Source organism: Octopus bimaculoides, chromosome 6 (assembly GCF_046866305.1).
Source record: "Octopus bimaculoides isolate indiv1 chromosome 6, ASM4686630v1, whole genome shotgun sequence".
Lineage (NCBI taxonomy): Eukaryota > Metazoa > Mollusca > Cephalopoda > Octopoda > Octopodidae > Octopus > Octopus bimaculoides.
Window position 1 is genome coordinate 39,927,181 of NC_142933.1, and position 12,500 is coordinate 39,939,680.

Here is a 12,500-nt window from a genome sequence, read left to right on the forward strand (position 1 = left end):
AGTTTTCGTACCCTTTCCATTTTATTAATTATTTACTTTGACTAAGAGAAACCCATAGTTTAGAGAATGAGCCTTACAATTCAGGATTATACAGTAAGTCACGTATAGTTTTAACGTTTTGTTGTCAGTGTAAAGCCAAAGCCATTGCTGCTGGTTAGCTCGAAGGGCTAAGGAACTAAATATTGTATAACACTTTACCTTTATCTTTTAATATTTCTTCTAATTTTCCGTTCTATGTTGTAAATCTTTTGACATATAAGTAGTTCTTCGTAGCCAAAATAAAAATCAGTCGAATTCCTTCTTGAACATTACTGCTGTATATTTTATCAAGATCAGCATGGGCAACCTTCTTTAAGAAGTACGCCGTATGAGCTGCACTAAAATAAAATTGAAGGTAATTTCTCGTAAGGCAAACCATTCAGAAAATCTTGCATATCGCCTGCAGCCCAAAGGCCTCAGGTTTCCCATGTACAATCAAGATTATGGAATAAAGGGGAATGTTGAAACTAGGACGTACAATGACTAGAGTATGAAAAGTACAGTAAGCAAATTCGAGTTCCTTTTACTAAAACGTCACAGCTCAGTTTTATTTGAATAATGAACCATTTTTAGCATAGACACATGACCTGAAAAAATTCAAGTTGGTGTATATTCGAAGGAATTGGTCCAGCTTAACTAGACTGATTCATATTTTATCGACTGCAGAACAATTAAAAAGAGTAGCTTACGGCGTGATTTGGACCCAGAATTCAACGATATATAATGAAATACCGTGATGCTTTTTAGTCTGACGCTTTGTTTCTAACAATCTTTTACAAGATTAACATATGCGTTAATAATATTTGTCTGCAAGAAGTTATACACCAAATAAAAATACTCACTCTATCGTATAAGCGAAATAAAACAGAGTTTAGGTCGTTATATCCTAATCTACGATGCTTAATATATATTATATTGTGTAAATGATTTCATTAAATGTTCAGTTATTCAGTATACATTTATCAAGAACATCTAATCATTACACAACTGATTTCTTCTTGCGCTATTTTTACCTTCTGGATATTATTCCATTATATTGTCCTTTAATTATCTGTTTCTTTTCCAATATTTATTTTCCTTGCATCTTTCCCAGTTTATAATTGCTTTATACAATTTTCATCTATGCAGCTTTTTTTTCAAGTAACTCATCGCTTTCCGGAAAGTAACTTTCTACAATGTCAACAAATTATATTATGGAGAATTACATGTGTTTCCGACAAGTACTAGACCTTATATATTTAAAAGATGAAAAAGATTTGCTTTCGTTGTTTTCTATTGTTTCGTGGACAGCAGATTAGCAGAATGGTTAAGCGTGGGACAAAATGCTTTGCATGTTTTCTTCAGACCCTATATGTTCTGACTTCAAAACTCACCAAGGGCAACTTTTCTTTTTATCCTTCCAGAGCCGATAACATTATTCTTTTAGTCAAGGATTGGAGTCGATGATATCAACAAACAAACCTTCTGCAACAAACTTTGCGTGTTTTGTGTTTTACTAGAAATTATTCAGCACTTACGACAAAGTGAGGCAAATGGAATCAGATTAAGTCTACCTTTGATTATGGTAACATATAATGTAGAACTCAATAAAACTACAAAGACTTAACATCAATGAACTGCACTATTTTGAAGGTCTATAGTTCTTTGTTATCACCGAACTATACCCAACATATGTTGTTTTTTTCCACGTATCTAAAATATATAAAATCGATATAAATCAGTTCGTATCTTTATTTGTAAATGTAATAAATAAACATCACAGAATGTAACAAATATTTTTGAGGCATTTTCCTGTAGAACAACAGTTGTGAAGTTAATAATAAAAGACAATATCACGAAAGAACATTTCCTGTGGATAAGGAGAATACCAAAAGACAAATTCAATTTTATAAATACCATCATTCCCATAAACTCGGGGTTTATATCCATCATCAACTACAACACCTGAACAATCAAATCGACAAAAGAAGACCTTGACAATATAAATAGAAAAAACAAAAACGGAAATTGCTGGCAAACTACAAGGCCTTATATCCACAGGCAGATGTTGACAGACTGTATTTCAACAAAACAGATGAACAGTGTAGACAGGAAGAAGTAGTGAGTGTAAGGAAGTATGTTGCTGTCAGTGAAGAGATGTTTTTGATAGCTTTAAGAAGACATCTGTTAGCTGAAGGAATACAAAAAAAAGCAAAGCCCTCAGAGTTAGAAAGCAACGTACAAATAGAAAATTTTATAGGGAAAGTGTTTTTCAAAGTACCGAAAGCTATCAACATCACAAAACATTTCAATGATTAAAGAAGGAAGCGTTAATGAAAGCAATAGACAGTTTGATTCTTGCTCCTCAGGATCAATCAATCAGAGCAAAATTCACCAGGCAGGAGTTAAGAAAGACATCTCGGCTGAATACAGAAGATGTAGTGAAAGAGGAAAAATGTTTGTGAATATAGTCCCTGATTGTGTCATACGTGTTCAGAGGGTCTATAAGAAATGGGAAGACGACAAAGATGTTACAATCATACATTGGCGAATCTGCAAACAATATGGATTTGAACACATGGAAAAATGGTATGATTATAAAATAGAACACATCCTTGAAAATGATCGTAAAGTTACTAAGAGATATGAAGTTTCAAACACTCAGTCAAATAGAATTTTGACCCCCAGATATTGTTTTACTCAATAAAGATGAAAAAGTATGTTGTTTAATCGATGTTGCTTGCCTGTTTGGGATAAGCGTGGTAAACAAAGAACGCGAGAAAAATAGAAAAAAAATATCGTGACATAAAAATCAGGTATTGCCATCAAGTTATAATTATCCTACTTATAATAGGAGGTTTAAAAACAGTTACACGAAATTATAATGGTTGGTTGAAGACGACGAATATCGGGATGAATTTCCTGAATCAACAGAAAGCCTTCTTTCTTGTATGGCACAGTAACTATTATAACGAAGGTACAAGCTTCATACAAACATTCCTTACTGATTATAGAAAATGGACTAGCTTTATGCAAACATTTCTTACTGATTATGAAAACTGGAACGCTAACATGAATGATAACAGAAGGGCCATGCTAATGCAGAAGGAAAAGAAAAGAGAATGGAAATTCAGTAATTATAGAGGAATTAATACATACCATTACTCTGGAAATTATAAAGTTGTTTTATAGTAGATGAAGTGTACAAGTTTCTTGTGAAGTGGAGTCTATCATCGGGGATGCCGAAAGACATCAAATGGAACTGTTGATCTGTTGTATATTAATAGCCGGATACTAAATGAGCTAAGAATAAGAAAGAAGTTAACAGTTGGCTGAATATATAAAAGAAGGTCCCACACTGCAGGCTCTTGGAGTCTTTCAGATCACTCGAGGTCAATCAGGAGAGAGACAGTTTTTTTTTTATCTTATCTTTATATAGAAAAATAACGAAAAATCTCTGGAATATCTTCATTGCTTTCTTAAAAACAAATGTAAATGCAGAGGAAAGAAGTGCAATTTCTCCCTCAGAAAACGAAACAAATGTTTTCTAAAAACAAGAAAATAATAACGTGACAAGAAATTATGACTTACATTTATATATACTCCTCCATTCACCTAAATTGTTTACATAATGTTCTTTTACCTATCATGAGTGTAAAACGGCTGACACCTCCGGGTACACTACGTTGAATTAAGATGCTGAAGACAACCACCAGACTGAATTTAAAATTGTTGAAATGGTTGGAAGATAGCGAACGGTAGATGCATGTAAGACTTGAAGATTGGCAATATCAACGATTACAACCGTCAATTAAAACAAGGAACAAAATAAAGTCTGTTAACATGACGACTGCTTTGTTATCAGGAAACAAGTTGGCACATGGGAGGAATAAATCTTTGGAAAAATGTTAAACATGCTTGTTTAGACTACGTAATGCAACACAAGGTATTATTTAGCCAACAATAATAGATAAACCAAGAAACATCGTCAGGCACAAGGAAATAAATGACAATGCTTTCGCAGCTATTAGAAGCTGGTTTGATAAATTCAAACAGTGAAGCTGTAAGTATAGACAGCGAGGCAGCTGATGTAATTTCTAATGTTGTTAACAGTGTCATCAATCGTGGAAATTACCCTACTGATAATACATTCAATGTAGATGAATCAGCCTGTTCTAGAAATGGCTACTATACAGCACTTTCATCTCTTAACAAGAAAAAACTAACTTCTCTAGAAGCAAGGTCGACAAAAACTGTCTAACTTCATTCCTAATTTCATCATAGATTTAGATTAGTTTGTGTAATATATTGATTAGGGTTTTCTAGAAATATTAAGCCATTAAGAAAGAAACGAGATATTTCAGTCTTCTCCTGAATGTTATCTCATTCTGTTTTAATATTATGTTATTAATGTTATCTCATTCTATTTTTAATATTACTGCTAAAAAGCGCTTGCCAAACTAGTGTCTTTGTTTGTTATATTAACCCCGCATAATACCGCTCTTTCATTTAACCCTGCGACGTATCTTGAGTGCTAATCGAGGTGCATACATACTCGCACATGTTTGTATGTATGTATGTATGTATGTATGTATGTATGTATGTATATATATATATATATATATATATATATATATATATATATATATATATATATATATATATATGTATGTGTGTGTGTGTGTGTGTGTGTGTGTGTGTGTGTGTGTGTGTGTGTGTGTGTGTGTGTGTGTGTGTGTGTGTGTGTGCGTGTGTATGTATGTAAGTATATATGTATATATTACAGAAAATAAAGTAAATTTTGAACGCGGGATAGCTGTGAAAACAGCCTAGAAAATTGGGTACATATCCCTATAAGACGGAGAGATCCATTCCTGTTCCTCACAAATACCGATTGATTGATCTGTAATAATAAGATAAGCTGACCCTGACAGCATTTTCTGTCTATTATAAAGTTAAATAATAACTTTTGGAATGAAAGACCATTTTTTATAGACAAACTTAGAAGCTATCTCGCGTTCGAAATTTACCTTATTTTCTGTAAAATACCAACCCACTCACTGCTTCTGCGTTTGTGTGTGTGTGTATATATATATATATATATATATATGTGTGTGTGTGTGTGTGTGTGTGTGTGTGTGTGTGGGTGTGTATGTGTGTGTGTGTGTGTGTGTGTGTGCGTGTGTGAATATGGAAAGAGATAAAGAGACTGAAATCATTGAAAGGAATAAATTGAAGAGAGATGCAGAGTATGTGTGTGTGTGTGTGTGTGTGTGTGTGTGTGCGTGTGCGTGTGTGCGTGTGTGTTTGTGTGGGGGGGGGGTATGCGTGTGGGTGTGCGTGTGTGTGTGTGTGTATGTGTATGTGTATATATATATGTATGTATATATATGTGCATGTATGTATGTATGTATGTATGTATGTATGGTGGGGGAAGCAGTGCAAGAAGCGAAACAATACGTTGGAAAGTTAGAAAGGTAGGAATGAAGTAATAAACACATTTGAGGTAAGTGATCAGAAGAGTTTTTAAAGACAGAAAAGTTATATAAAATCGAAAAAGAAACTGTAAGAAAGAGAGGGAGGGAGAGAGAGAGAGAGAGAGAGAGCGAGAGAAAGAAAAAGAGAGAGAGAGAGAGAGAGAGAGAGAGAGAGAGATAGAGAGCGAGAGAGACAAAGACAGAGACAAAGAGAGGAAAAAGAGAGAGATAAATGAAGTGATAACGAGGGAATATGGAAAGAGATAAAGAGACTGAAATCATTGAAAGGAATAAATTGAAGAGAGATGCAGAGTAAGACAAAATCATTGATGTGGTAGAAGTGGAAGGGTTAGACTGGGTGGAAATATATGAGGGAGAGGTGGTCTGTCGCCGCCACTAGAATGAATACATTCATGACTTGAATAAACAAAAAGAACGAAACAATAGTTTCAAACAACCGATTTGTAATTTATATCAATTCAGTAATATCCAAACGTTTGTAATGAAAATACAAATATTAATGCTGTTAGGTAGTCATTAAAGGTTGTTAGTTGCCTCATCAATTGACAATGCAAAACGGAATTTGACCTCGGCCCAAACTGAAGACAATGTTCTCATGCAGAATTTATCGGAAATATTGCAAACAGTTATAATCAGATATAATGGCGGTGATTTGCATTATTAATGGCTGAACTACAGTGTCTCGCCGAAAGAGAAGGTTTTAGAAAAGGATTTGGGTTTAATTAGCCTTTATAATAGTGGGCGAGTCTCAATAAACAATTTCAGCATTGTTTCGATCGCTGAAGAATTAAATATTCCGATGTACCTTTATTAATATTCACATAATATCCTATTCAAATCTAAACAACATATTTTACGCAAAAAATATTAGCAAATCCCCTGTGTCAAGATTGAAATAGTTGAGACAGCAAATGAAAAGCTGTGATTTCAGTTGAGAAATCTTCATTTAGTCTATTTACTTAATCAGTTATCGACGTCAGTGGCAGCAAGCCAAATGGACCATTAATTGATTGTCTTTCTTCTAGCTGTTTGAACTTGGCTCACAGTTTTGATATATACTAATTTGATTGCTGTAGCTTTTAACGACCTCAAAAAATATCAGTGTCGGTTCTAATTAGTGCATTAGTCATAGAAGAGAATACTGGCGTCAGTTGACCACTTTGAAACAGTTTTAACTTGATGACACTGTTGACACAAGAGTCACTGCATTAATTCCCTACATTGACCATCCTAAATTATTACCTCCTCGCTGCACAATTCAAATAGTTGCTCAGATTGTCAGATAGCATGCATAGTACTGTATTAATTCATTTCCGAATAACAATAAGCCCTGACTCATATAACCAAAATATGCGGCAACTTTGTATATTTGTTATAGTAGTGGCGATAACCGAAACGGTACATTACTTCATGAGGCGGACTACTATATCTGTTTCTTTCCTGTGTTCAAATCTCACTCGGTTTAGGTTTTTCATATTCCTTCGGTTCAGACAATAAAATTCTCACGATAAACTTGCTTCCAGCGAATCACCTATATGCCTATTCCACAAGAAAAATGCACTTTTCTTTCAAGGGAATTCCTTATTTTGCTACTATGATTAAAAATGTAATTCTTTGTCATCGTTTTTATTTTTGTTGTTGTAGTTATCGATACCCGTGTTATGTTGTATATTCTAGCTGTAACAATGTATTATTATCTGTACTGTATTATCTTTAATATAGTATTGTGCTCAATTTAACAAGTATCACAGATACAATGGTATCGACTCAGCTGACTGTTAATTGAAGGTAAATATATCTTATTTCAAATGGTCAAATCCCTGATCAAAGTGAATATTTTCACTTACTAGAAAGATTTAAATAAGAACAACGCAAAGAAATAAAGAGATTTTTAAAAGCCAGTTATTGTTCATTGCGAGGATCATTCTACTGTTCATTTGACATGATTTTCTAATAGGTTTGTGAAACTATAAAGACTGGAATAAGTTACTCGATAGCCAACATTTCGTCACAAATATTTATACCTGTGTGTTATTTATTATTTCTATTTATTACAGCATTCGCTAATGGACCACAGGTAACAACAACGGTTGTATTTTGGTTGGTATAATCGTAAACGCAGACTCAATGCCAGCGTGTAACAGTCTGGTGCTGTTTGGTAAACTGTGGCGTTGTCATTGAATTATATTACATGTAAATTAAAAGGCCCCCTTTACATTTATGTTATTAAGTTTCTCTGTCGAAGTTCCACGCTTCAACCATAAGAAATTCTTCAAACAACACACACATATATATACATATCCTCTTCTGAGTTATTGGATAAATTCCAGAAATAAAATATATAGGAGTACTAATCTCATGATATAATACGAGAAAATTATGGTCAATAAAACTAAATTAACAATACCGTTTTATAGATGAATTAGCATTTTTCTTTAACACATCAAACGGTTTTTGAACACCAGACATCTTTTGTCCAAGGTATGAAAAAATCCTCATACATTTTCTTCACTGTTGAAAATTTGATAGAAACGAGTTTCTCTTCAACATTACCATATTTATTTCCTTCTTGCATTGCCAATTTAAATTTTCTTTAGTCGTAAAATCTGAATGGGAGGCAATTTCGTTCATTCACATCTTCACCAGTGACCTACAAATCAAAATGATTCATAAGCTGTACAGTTTCCTTCTTTAAAATATGGTTTTAAAACAGTCATAACGTTTTATATTGTTCATTCTCTTTTCTCATTCCAAGGGCTCCACTATTATTGATAGCATTACAAATAGTTTAAACTTTTCAACTCATTTGGATTAGGCTTATCTCCCTTATCACTCGCTTTGGTGAGTCATTGTTTGATCCATTGGCTGAATATTTATTTTGCTGTTTAGAAGCATATATATCACTTTCCTTTCAGGATAAATTTATGCAGTACTTTAGAATGAGTGGCGGTATTATCTACTTCTAGCAATGTCTTAAATGATAAATTATTCTTGGCACAATATTCTTTAATTGCAGCAAGAAAATTAACATTAAAATAATCTTGAAGCATAACTGTAGAAACTCAATACATTATATATATATATATATATATATATTATTTTTTTGATTTCTAAATGACTGATATCGTTCCTATAAACTACGCTTTCAAACTTGTACGATTTTCAGCATGCTACAATAACGTTGGATCCAGTTTAAGGCAACCAGATACATTGTAATAAACAAGTAACGTCAGTTTTCCCTAACTGCGTTATACTCGAAAACATTTTCCTCTTTAGCAGATATGTTCTTCCAGAAATATGCTGAACAATTCAACCTCCTTCAACAAATGCTTCTCTACCTATACTTGCTATCTTTTTTATCAGTTTAAGATGCAAACAGTGCTTCCTTGAACTTTTCAAACTATCCCTTGCTTGCGTGAAATTCTGAAGTAGCTGTAGTTGTGCTGTATGTTTCTTCAAATCTTCTTATAAATGATAGCCTTATCTTGAATTATAGCAAGATTCATAACCACATTGAATGAACTCCCTGCTTTCAATGGGATTTTCATTTTTCTGTCATTATACCCGGTTTTCATCTGTTTTACACACAACACACACCGACATATTCCCTGCATTTTAATTTAGTTAATATCGTTTATAACTGGAAAACAAGAAAACAAACATTTGGCTGGTTAATTCTCGAATTCCTCTTTACTGAAGATTAAAATTAGTTACCGATTATTTTCAGAACAGTTAATATTATCCATATTTAACTCAGTTGATTTGTTTCTTGCACTTAAAATATCATTATGATTTTTATGTTTTCTACTCATTTTTGATTGCATAATATATAATGATTTCTGACATAGACACAAGGTCACAATTTTGAATGAAAGAAAAACAAATTATATCGACTCAAGAAAGTAACTTGTATTTTATTTTATCGAAGGTGGCAGAATGAAATGTAATGTCACCCACAACGGGATTTGAACTCGGAAAGTAATATATAGCAAAAACGTCTTATATAAAAAAAAAAAGGCCTACAAACGCACCTTTTGTATAAGGCGACATGATGAAAATAACTGACCCGGCATCGGTTTGTTCACAACGATAAATTAGCAGAAAATTGTCTTCGTGATCATTATACTCACCATTGATTTTCGATCGCCAGAAACAATATTTTGCGTGGGCAGATGATTTTATTAATTTTCATCAATAAGCAATTTTATTCTATTTTCGTAAATAAACGATTCTTTTCTAGCCTGTTTCCGACAAAGCTGGAATAGATCAAAGCAATGTTTGCATTCAATATATAATTACTAGCTTCTCATGACATTGTGCCCTTTAAAAATTAGATGAAGAAAATGAAGAAAAATTTTACATTTCATATACCAAATGCTGTTCAGTCACAAATGTGTGAATGTCCGAATTTTTAGGATACATAAATTGCATTAGGGCGTTCCGAAAATCCGAGAAACACGCAGCTCGAACACAAAATCTTGAGAATTGCTACCGTATGTGTGTATGAGAAAGAGAGGATGGGAGGACTGTTTATTCTTTTATTTTTTATTAGTTTCAGTCATTTGACTGTGGTCATGCTGGAGCACCAACTTTAGTCGCACAAATCGACCCCAGGACTTATACTTCGCAAGCCTAGTACTTATTCTATCGGTCCTTTTACCGAACCGCTAAGTTACGGGGATGTGAACACACCAACATTAGTTGTCAAGCTATGGTGGGAGGACAAACATAGACACACAAACACACACACACACACACACACACATACAGATATATATATATACGACGGGCTTCTTTCAGTTTTCGTCGGCCCGAGGTTATAATAGAAGACACTTGCCCAAGGTGCCAATCAATGGAACTGAGCCCAGAACTATGTGGTTAGAAAGTAAGCTTCTTAACACAGTCACGCATAAGTGGGCGCGCGCGTGTGAATGTATATTGCTGTATACGTGCTTGTATTTGTGTGAATGTATATTCACATACGTATGTATGTCTGCACCTTCAGGAGGATGCGTGCACGCCAGTGTGTTGAAGGCAATGACTGTCTTTCGATTGTCAGAATTTCTCGCTAAGAGCGATCCTTCTGGCGACGGCTCTGATTGGTGATGTAGTGAAGCAATGTTATGCTCACTAAAAAGCCCAACCTCATGTAAAGAATGCTCTTTTCTCCCATTTGTACGTACACGCACGCGAGCACACACACACACACACACACACACACACACACACACACACACACACACACAAACAAACACACACACACACACACACACACATACGCGCGCACACAAACATTCCCTATTTCAGCCTTCGCACATACACATGTGTATAAACGTATGTGTTTGTTTACATACCTGTGCTTTTTATCGTTTGTGTAATACTTATCCGTTTTTACACGTGTTAATGAAGAGTTGAGAAACTTGATTGCCTGGCATATAGCCTTGGTTTCAGTCCCACTGTCTGGAATTTTCGCCATATGTCTTCTACGATTTCTACAGAGAGTGTGTGTGCATGTGTGTATGTGTGGATAAAATTGTGTGTATGAATAAATGTAAATATATACATATATATACATATGTACATACATACATACATACATACATACATAAACATACGTCTATCATATATGCATACATATATATATATCATATATATTATATATCAATATCTATCTATCCAGCTATCTATCTACCTATCTTTAGACGATATGGCCGCTCTCAAGCCCAGACATCAATCACGTGGACTTTGCTCGCTACTATCCAAACGTGTCAGATCTGAAGAAAGCCATTCTGTTTTCATGAATCAAGTTTGGTAAAGAAGTGGTACGGTGCTCATGCATCTCAGTGACAACCTATCTGCAGGCTATGATCAAGGCGAGAGGTGGTCATTTTGAGATGCAATTAATGCATTTCGATTGACAATTTAAATTAGAATGCGTGTGCCAAGTTTCATTATCACACCTTAAGTTTATTTTGAATAATTAAGAAACATCAATGAATATGTATTTCTGGGACGACCTGCAATCGACTATACATTCCCCTTTAGATTTGTGCAACTGTGCCCGCAATGAAGCTGATTGATTTAACAAGAGCCGTAAGGTGCCAGATTAAATTTCATTCAATATACTGTTATGTATACTGAATGTCAGACTGCAAATTCCAGCGGTGACTGAGATCGCCTTTCATCATTCTGGATTCCATAATATAAAGTGGGGAGGTCACAATCGGCTACATACGCGCATAAAATGTATGACCTTATTTCTAATGTATAAATCATATTCAGTTACGGCTCTTTATGTTCTGATTCTAAATCTCACCGGGCGCGACGTTGTTATTTAAGCTTCTGAGGTCGGTGAAACAAAGAACGATTAATATTATAGCAATGTATAATTCTGTACATATTAGAGGTATTATACAGAAATCAGAAATCAGAATCATTAAAGAGAAATCAGAAATCAGAATCATTAAACAGAAATCAGGATCTTAGAATATCGGTAAATTCTTTTCAGACCCAATCCAAGTTTCCTACACTATATTGCTTCCCTTCTTTCATGACATTGAGAAACGATAATTTACTCCATTTGTGAAGTCAAACACTCAGTCCTAACAATCACATGCAACATACCGGATTAGGAAATCAATTTCATTGATGTGTTTCATTTTTGTAATGTTGTATTTTTGCTTTTAGTTGCGCTTGTTTATGTTGTTGCTCTTGTTGGTTCTCCTTTAGATGGTGTAATAGTGTAATAGTTCGCAATGGGCGAAAGGTTCCGGCACATTTATTATATTCCGTTTGAACAATTCCACATCACACTGTTCCTACTATTGACTCCCGTTCGTAATCATATATATATATATATATATATATATATATATATATAAATATATATATATATATATATATATATATATATATATATATATATATATATATAAATATATATATATATATATATATATATATATATATATATATATATATATA